This window comes from Pieris brassicae, chromosome 4 (genome assembly GCF_905147105.1).
Source record: "Pieris brassicae chromosome 4, ilPieBrab1.1, whole genome shotgun sequence".
In the NCBI taxonomy this organism is placed as follows: Eukaryota; Metazoa; Arthropoda; class Insecta; order Lepidoptera; family Pieridae; genus Pieris; species Pieris brassicae.
In genome coordinates, this window is record NC_059668.1 from 602,638 (window position 1) to 612,659 (window position 10,022).

General features: G+C 32.8%; 1 protein-coding gene across 1 annotated transcript in view; it reads right to left on the bottom strand.

The window, feature by feature from the left end:
- LOC123708925 (scavenger receptor class B member 1-like) overlaps nt 1–5,379 on the bottom strand; it is a 29,849-nt gene extending 24,470 nt beyond the window's left edge. The window contains exon 1 of the mRNA XM_045659943.1: nt 5,292–5,379. The gene's annotated coding sequence lies outside the window, so the exon portion shown is untranslated. The remainder of the gene's footprint in view (nt 1–5,291) is intronic.
- Between the last annotated feature and the right edge of the window lie 4,643 nt (nt 5,380–10,022).

Here is a 10,022-nt window from a genome sequence, read left to right on the forward strand (position 1 = left end):
TCCGAAGATTAAGGATATGGCCACGCTTATGAAATTAAGAAAGTGTGCAAAATGTCTCAAACAGCCTTGGCTCGTACAGGACGTATTATATATTTAACGTACATATAGGTATAGTTAAGTGTGGTCTTATATTTTTTTATTAAAGTTTACCACAACACCGGTCGTCACGCATACTTGACGTATTCAATCAAATGCTAGAATTTCAAAAGTTATTAAAACCTTAAAGGAAGGAAAAAGGAAGGTTCGCCAAGCCACTTTAAGACGGTTGCGCGTTAAGATATTATTTATAAGTACTCAGAAGCAATGATGATAAAAAATACTTTGAAACTGTTTGTTTATCTGACATGTAACACGCTATTTACTACGGAACTATAAATACGATTTATTGAAAGTTATCTTTTGAGCTTGCATTTTACCTTGGCCTTTCTTGTTTGCTATTTGAAGTATCAACTCTCATACCTTTCGAATTAAATTCACTCCTGTGTGTTCCGGTCTTTCTCTTTCTCTTCTGCTTGTACTAAACTTTATAGACTTTATAATGAAGTATTATTAGAAAAGAAAATTCTATATTCAAAGAAGTATAGAACAATAAAGATTGTATTAACTGTTTAATGTATCCAAAATCTCAATTATTTAAAGTGTCTTAAAGGTATTTTTTTATTAAATAATAAATTTATATTATCATTAAAAATATTACATCAAATTTTGAAAGGAATACACAAAATAATACAGATAAAAATTATAAATATGCTCCGTTTGCTAGTAGTCAAAAATAACAATAATTATTGTCCTTTGATGAGACAGAGAGAACATTGACTTCGAATAATACATTGATAATGCGACGCATGTGAATTTATATTTAGTAATTAATTAACCAGAAGATACGATACACTTTAGCTGCTGTGGTAATGACAATTAATGTGATTATTTTTATAAATAAGGAAAAATTTATGAGGGAAATAAGACTGTGTGTCTGCGTAAACATTAATAATTTAATCTAAATTATCGTGGGCGATAAGACAGGAGTAATAGAATTATTACACGACGCGGATACCTATTTTCGCGATTTTTAAGGCTTTATAAAGATAAACATATGTATATATACAATTTTGTTCGTTGCATCTTAGAATCATGCTGGTCTTGTTTCGTATAACAATCAAACTAGACAAAATCAACTGGTTGCAAATTATATAGATTTATATATATATATTAATAGTATATAGGTTTATATTTCCTTTTTGAAGTTATACTTCTTTACTTTTGGCTCGTTGGGGAAAACTGATAAGAGTACATTTTTACGATGCGCGCGCACGTCATCGCAAAAAAGCGACACCTTGAAGTTAGCTATAGTCAACAATATATTTTGTGATATTTGAATTAACTTTATTGAACCAGATAATGCGTTATAATAAAACTTTCAATATACTAAATACCTTTTTTCTATTGTTAGTGTACTTTTTTTCGACAAACGTAGAATAAATTTTTTGAAAAGATTTTTATTTTGTTACGCCAAATAAGTATGACTTTTAACGCGTGTACATTAGTTTATACACACGATTTTTTTTAAGAATTCAACTTTGACGTATCTCACACACTGTTTGGCTGTGTGTTAATTATTTTTTTCTTTATTCTTTATAATGCAATGATGCAATATTTGTGGAAATGTGAGCACCATGTATCTACATAATAATTAAGTTATCTGCTGCATTGTTTTTTATAACACCTTGCGCCTATTTTATTTTAGTATAGATTTTTGTTCTGGGTACATGGTCTACATATGTAATTATCAAATCAATGTATACAAATTACTGTAAATACTGTTTTAATGGTATAACGTATGGAGTTTCTTGACCATTCCTTTCCATATGAAACTACCTTTTGGAAGTTGCCCAACTAGTCTCTTGTTTTTTTTATAATTTCACTTGTAATTTTGACTTTCAAAAGACCTCAAAGAAAAAATGATTTGACTTTGATAATCATAAACGGTCCAGGCACTGAACACAAAATATATTTATAAAATTATATTTCCTTAAGTCGAGTAAAATTTCAAATTAATGAGATTTATACAGTAACATTGATTGGGGCGGTAATTTTGTTATTGTCGGTCAATACTCAATTATGGTCCATTAAATGTGTAAATTAATGTTCTCCTTATATCAGATAAATAAAGATTTAATTTTTTCACACAGAGCAAGCTACGTCTGCATTTCAAATTGACAATATGGAATGAAATCAGTGTAGTGCGTATTTATGAATATGAATTACTTGTAATACACACCGTCGTGTTTTGTGTCAGAAACATGGTTTATACACATTGAGCTTTTGCCGTGTAAGAAATGTTTGTCTTAATTTTGAAAGCGTGAACCCAAGGGCCTATTCTAGTCAGGCTTATTCTATATATAGATCGCTGCTCGCATGACAGCTCAGCTCGGGCTGTTTTGGGAAGAGTAGCTCAGCCGAATAGAGGTTTTTCCCACGACTAGCGCCAGAGCGTCATCTGCGCTCGAAGCTCGACTTGAGCTGTCGTGGGGGAGACACCTGAAGGGCAGAGAACCCGGAAGGGTTGGGTAAACTTAGAGTTTGAAAGTATAGAGGAGTATACTTTTGTAACACCCAAATAGAGCATGCGCATGCGCAAGGCTCGACTTTATATTTTCAAAATAATTTAGAAAAGAAAATCATTGCATCCTAATAATGAAATTGGTCTAGTGTGTTTTGAGTCTGTTTGTTGTGTATGTAAAAATTACGAGATATTTATTTTTTGACCTCACATAGAGGGCAAAACAAATCTTAAGCAACTTCAAATATCACAAAATATTTTAACTAAAAATATCATAAAATATGTTAACTTATTCAATACAATCTCCAGCGTAATCAAATAAACTCACTCAATCAAAGCAATAATAATTTAAACAACGTTTAATATATATTTAATTTTATTAGTAATTCATATATATGTAAATTAAACTAAATATCATTTACCAATAAATCCTTACCGAATTCGAATGTAATAAAAAAAAACTTGACTAAAATAACGAATTCTATTTCTATACAAATAGATTGATATGTAACTTAGATTTTTAGATAATTAAACATATTTTTATATAATGTGTATCGTTTACATACAAGCACTTATTTTGTACCTTATGCATTATCGGCGATACGAGCTTACAACTTGGGTCAAACTGATTATAATATTAATTTAAAAAATCTAATTAATATATTTTCATCTAATAATTGTTTAGTATATTTCTAGCCTACTCATGTAATTAATTTATAATCTATTAACGTTTTATTGTATTTGGTAGTGTAATCTCTCATAAAAGTAAATGTTGTATTGTTATTAATAAATATGTTAAACGCGTACAAGCGTTTCAGATAACATTTTGCCTTTATTTAAGAGGGGTTAAGCCACTTTGCAATGAGCAGTGTTGGCTTAGTGGCTTCAGCGTGCGCCTCTCGTCCCTGAGGTCGTAGGTTGTGCGCCAATAGTTATAATTCTTTCTATTATTAATAATTCTTTCTATGTGCGCATTTCACATTGGCCCGAACGGTGAAGGAAAACATCGTGTGAAAACCGTCTTGCCTTAGACCCAAAAAGTCGACGGCGTGCGTCAGGCACAGAAGGCTGATCACCTACTTGGCTTTTAGTTTAACAAATGATCATGAAACAGATACAGAAATCTGAGGCCCAGACCTAAAAAAAAGGTTGTAGCGCCATTGGTTTATTTTTAAAGCCACTTTACCGTGCCTATCTTTCTTCAAGGGGGATGCAGGACCACCTCAGTTTATTCATAGAAGCATTACGTTACGATACATCCATAATGGTCAATTTATAGCTCAATATTAATGTTCGAACTAATTCTAGGATTAGGAATATGTCAAATTCTTCGATTGAAACGGTACGATACGAAGCCGGACAACACATAAAAGACGTATAAAACACATATAAAATATGATTAACGTGGGTAGGTCGGTCACATTTGTGATGGCATATGGGTTAAGAAGACAAAAGAGAAGATCCAGAAACTTGAGAAGATGGAATAAATTGTTGAGAGAAATAGAGACAAGTGGAAGAATTTGGTGAAGGTCTTCACTCCCTCCCAGGTGGAGTACAAGTGTAAAACATAACGACATAGGCTAAGTGTAGTATAGTGCAGTGTATTCGAATAAAGGCTATACATTTTTTTTTTATTTGTTAATGTTCGAAACAGTAACACGATATAATTAGTTTTTGTTCATTATTATCATAGTTATCGCTCTATTTGCTAATGGGACTGCCATGTCAATAATCACTATTTATTTAACTTAATTCATTTAGTGTAAAAAGCTAATTTAATATAAGACTTTTTAAACAAATACATCGAGGTTTACAAAGGATAATTCGTTTTTACCGACCAGTTACATTTTGTACTAGATTTTTTTATAGAACAGGTGTCAAAAGTGCAGAAAACCTGATGTTAAGTGATACCGACACTCTCAATGCCAGATGGTACCGAGTGCGTTGTCGGCATATAAAAAAATGGGGCGCTCTTTTCTTGTAGGAGCCTAAGTCGAATTGTTTCGGAAACATTTCAGTGGGAAGGTACTACGTAGTGGTTTTGGTGGTAGCTATTAGGAGCGGAAATTAAGCAATCTAAACCAGAAAAGGTAAAGGTACCTAACAATAATTTGGATCTGACTCTTGGCTTGGTTGCATTAGATTTTTTTTACTACAGGCAAGCCACATTACGTTTGACGGACAGTCTTTCTAACGATCCACGACTTCACCATTCGGATGTGTTAATTTATACGTATATTGTGTGGTTCTTAAGTGTTAGATAACCTACACGAATGAATGATATTTTGATTTGAATTGCGCATAGCGTAATGATCCATTGGTGCATTTGAATACACGACCTCTGCCTTTAACATGCCAACACTACGAGATGGTGTGATTATTTGAACCAATAATTTTTATTTATGTTAATTATGAAGTTTAAACATTTAATAAATGTATTACTCACATTTAACCTTATATTTTCATAATTATATTAAGTCTGGAGGTCGTATTTATTTTTTGAAAACCACGTTTATTGGAGAAATATTTTAAACCTTCAGAGAAAGTATTTTTAAATAAAAATTCATCAACATGTTTAACAATTTATAGCTATTAAATTATTAACAGAAAATTTATTAAACCCTAATTAAAAAAATATCTTCGTTACTTCCACTAAAAACCCAAGATTATAAAAAGGATGCCATGTCACCACAGTTATAGTCAATAATAGTATGAGTGTGCCAATTCCTACCTTTATAATCCACAAATTAGCACTAACACAAAAAAATCGTCTACACACTCGTAATTTTTTAGACGGGCATTCTGCGCGCGTACTCGGTTAGACTGCGTGTGCGCACAAACCATTTCCTATTTAAGCCGAACATCAGTATTCTACACTGATATGAAGATCAACTATTTTGGCGACGAATAAGTTGCTACAGACCATTCAAGACATGCAAAATACCATAAGCTTAAACCTCATGCATATTTGTGGTACTCAGATATGTCCTTTAACGATATATTAACAGTTTTATATATATATATATATATATATATATATACAACGGTACGGCGCAATTCCCGAGTTATAAACTAAGAGCAGTCAAAAATAACAGTTAAACAAATAATCGAAGCCATAAATTATTATTTAATTTTTTATTCTATGCCTAATGTAATTATTAATCCTTAAATAATTCCAGATTTTTTAAAGTATGCATAAATCAAAATTAGTTTCGCGTGATGTGGACATCACTAAAACTCAAATGGTTTCTTCACTGATAGTTACAAATAAAATCAGTTCAATTATACTATTATAGTTTAAGTCTTTAGAATATGTTCTCTGTTCACTCTACATTCCTGGTCACAAGAATATGAGTTTAGAACCTCCACCAGCTCCACAATCTGTTACGAACGGACCCGTCTTGCAGTAATACTTGTGCGAATTGTCACCGTCATAGCCGAGGAGAGGTGCAGTCCAACTTTACGCCGGGATGAGACTTCCATGTTACTGCACGAACTAAGACTAGCGTCTTAGTTACACATTGTAGAGAGTCCCACATAACTCTGCAACAGTCACCAACCGCGCCAAAAAAATGTGACGATGTCCCGTCTGGGCCCTGATGGACCACGACAAACCAAACCTAAGACCTAAAAATCGATGACGTGTATCAAACGCAGATTGACAGGCTGATTGATCTTAGCTATTCATACTTTGACCTACGCATGCCGTGACTGATTTTTTTTTTCGATTTTAATAGGGAAAAAATATCTGCGAACTACAAAGGATTTTTTTATCAATTTTATATGGGTATATATGTAATTGTAAAAATGATCAGTACAAAATAAGACAAAGTAAATAAATATGCTATTTTACAAATATATATTATAAATGATTTTTTTAGGTTTTGAAAAAAAATATATATATGTACATATACAGAACTGGAAAGTTTGGCTACAATCCCACCGAATGTTAAGTAAGGGGCCTATCCAGGAGATGATTATAATCACAGCTTGAATGCACCAATATTAATGTGTCTAAGATAGTCGGCTGCACTCCTTTGATGTGACAAGAAACGACGATCCAAATCGTGCAGTGCAGCTTGTGAGCATGACGACTACGAAAGGGTGAAATTCTAGCGTGCTTCTAGATGAGCGTTGTTTGAAAGGAGATAACAAAATCAGACTATGGAGTTCCATGGATAATTCCCCGGAGTTCAATCCTTAGAAAACTGGATTTTAGAGTTGAGACTCAAGGAGTGAATCGTCCATAACTTGCTTATGCCATCCATATGACATTTGGCACCACCGGCCTAAAGATGGCTGCAGTACTCCACACACGAACGGATTTGAGCTTGATAAATTGGTCTTTTTGGTCTTTTGCCCAAATATCAACCTACCTACCTTTCTTGAACGCAGGGTGCACATTAAAAAGCTTCCAGGACCTGGGGGCTATTTTAGAACTTAAGGAAAGGCGATACAAGCGTGTATAGTCTGCGTGTGTATAGGGGACAGTTCAGCACACGATTCACTCAAGCCGGTATTCCATCAGCTTTGTTCATTCCATCATTTACCCCCCGCCCTCCTAACATCCTCATTCAGATATTTGTTGTTATAACATTTTTATCTATTATGTAATGTATATTTTTTGTCAGATTTCTGAATCGAGAGACCATGAATATTTAAGGTGCAGCATTATAGGGAAAAATAAATACCAAAGGTTTTAATGCGGCACGCGTCGCCAGGAAAGTGCACAAGGTATATGCGATCATCGAAACACGTCAAAGCCTTCAATCCGTCTAACATAGCCTTCCAATCGAAAAATTCCCTAGCAAAGCACATTATCTAACAGACAAACCCCATCATAGGAAATAAACCTTCGAATATTCATGTGGGTACCTAGATTCTTATTTGTCTTTTTTTGTAACAAGGGACCATCGGGCTCACTAGATATCAAGTACATAACAAGTGCGTTGACGCCCTTTTAATAACTGGTACACTGTTTTCTAGAAGGACCCTAAGTCGAATTGGTTCGGAAAAACGTTGCAAGTGTGGTGGTGCGCGATAAAAACTGCCTTAAAACTATGTAACGACAGACATCGAGGTGATGGCATTTTGTATTCTGGCTTAACGTCTGATGGTGAAACGCAGCTGCTGATTTTAATTCGAACAGTACCTCTGAACACTATCCGTGGTATATGCGGTAGAAGATGCAAAGATACTCGACATTTCTACGCAAAGCAAACGGATTGAGCCGGTTGGAAAGTGGTCTGGTCGTCATCGATTCGAACCGCTCCTAATAATATGTGAAACCCAGAAAGTCAAGAAGTCTGGAAGATTATAAATTGTAGTGTTTAATGCATGTAATGTGAAATTAATTTCTTTCATACAATTTCATTACGTACGAATTCTGCTTCATATAAAAAGTGAATTTAATTTTATGTTTAGCTTATTCATTTTACACGTCATCTTATTTTCAATTATATTTTCTAAGGCGATGTTTAAATCAATTAATCATTCTGAGAACAAAAAGGTGGTATGATTACCGGCAATATTTTTTCCACCATCATAATAACACAAAAAAACGTGTCTGTGAAAGAAATATATAAGTAAGTGATAACTGTGTAGTTCAATTAACGATGTATTGTTAATGATAATTCCGGATGTTTTTAAAGGTCATAAACAAATCCAAAAATATGAAAAAATAAAAAAAATCATGGCAAAAATAGTACCCGAGATCAAAGCCTTAATTAGTACCGATCAGTAGATATTTTTTTATTATTAAATGTCCACAGAAAAGACTACAAAACTACAGAAAAGATAAAATGTGTATTTTGGCTAAATAAAACTAAACTAAAAAACGATGTATTTCTTAGAATCAAACAATGTGGTTGACTTATATAGGTTCGTCATCTTCGCTGTCAAAGAAGTGATTGAAAAATATTATTTTAGCCTGCTAAGGTTTTAGAATCAAGTCGTCTTCATCGCTTCCGTCTTTGCGTAATGGCTGAACATGTTGTGGAGGAAATTACATCTGAATCATCAGAGTCTGATAGGAATCTCGATCTCTTATACGGTAGTAAAGGAACCTGAGAAACTGTTTCTTCTTTAGGTGTAACCAGATTTGACCTATAACTAACTGTAGAAGCAATGGCTGAGATATATTTATTGCGTCAGCTAAACTCGCGTGTGATCGCGTATCATCGAATGGAACCTTTATCTGACCAATTTCAAAATGTGGACTGTCTGTGTTACAAATGCAGTTTGCTTCCAAGATACACAACTAAGCCCCCTTACAAGTAAAATATTTGGTTCGTTTCGATTCCAAGAAAGTTGGTGAATCTTAAATGTCCCTTTATAAGTATTCATGTATTTATTTGCATTCCATAACGTTACAAAAGATGTTTATGAGGCTTAAAGCTAAGTACAATATTATGGACCCTGTTAGGGCACAGCAAAAGAAGGCATTACGAAACCTATATAACATAGCTAATAGCAACACAATAAAAATAGCACATAAAACTTCACACTCCCGGCTAGTACCAATTACATAGAATAACATTTTTTTATTTATTGAATTTTGTATATTTAGGGATTAATAATCATGAAATTAAGCTATATTTTTATCTTCTAGGTACTCATTAACGCTATTCATTTTATTCTTGGCGACCATTTGAATATCTCGCACAGTTGGATTTTCTATTCCGTAAATCTCTACACCTTTATAATTTTCTTTTAAACATGACATAACAGAATCATAATCAGGTACGTGTTTACCCATTGCAACCGAATTCTTACATAGCTTTTTGATGTAACCACATACTCCGTAAGGAGGACCTTTGCCATGACCTTACTCACTGTAGTAACATTTATACTTTGCTTAATTCTTGGCTTATAAAGTTTACAATTAACAAGAACATAGATTTGTTTCGGTACTGCGTTGTTGGGCCGTCAATTAATTTGTGTAATTCTGTTAAGTTCGAACTAATTTCTTTAATTCTGTAAGATTGGTTTAATAAAGTTTATATCTCAAGATGATAAAGTTTATATCTCAGGTTAATAAAGTTTATACCTTAATTTAATAATGTTTATATCACAATTTAATAATGTTTATATCTTAATTTAATCAAGTTTATATCTCAGGTTAATAAAGTTTATATCTCAATTTAATAAAGTTTATATCTCAGTTTAATAAAGTTTATATCTCAGGTTAATAAAGTTTATATTTCAGGTTAATAAAGTTTATATATCAATTTAATAAAGTTTATATATCAATTTAATAAAGTTTATATATCAATTTAATAAAGTTTATATCTTAGGTTAATAAAGTTTATGTCTGAATTTAATAAGATTTATTTCTCAAGTTAAAGTTTATATTTCAATTTAAGGTAGGCACAGATGATCAGTAACTGACCACAGAAAAGTTTGTCCAGGGAAGGATAAACCAATCAAACCAAGCGTTATAACACGTGTCATTTAAAATATG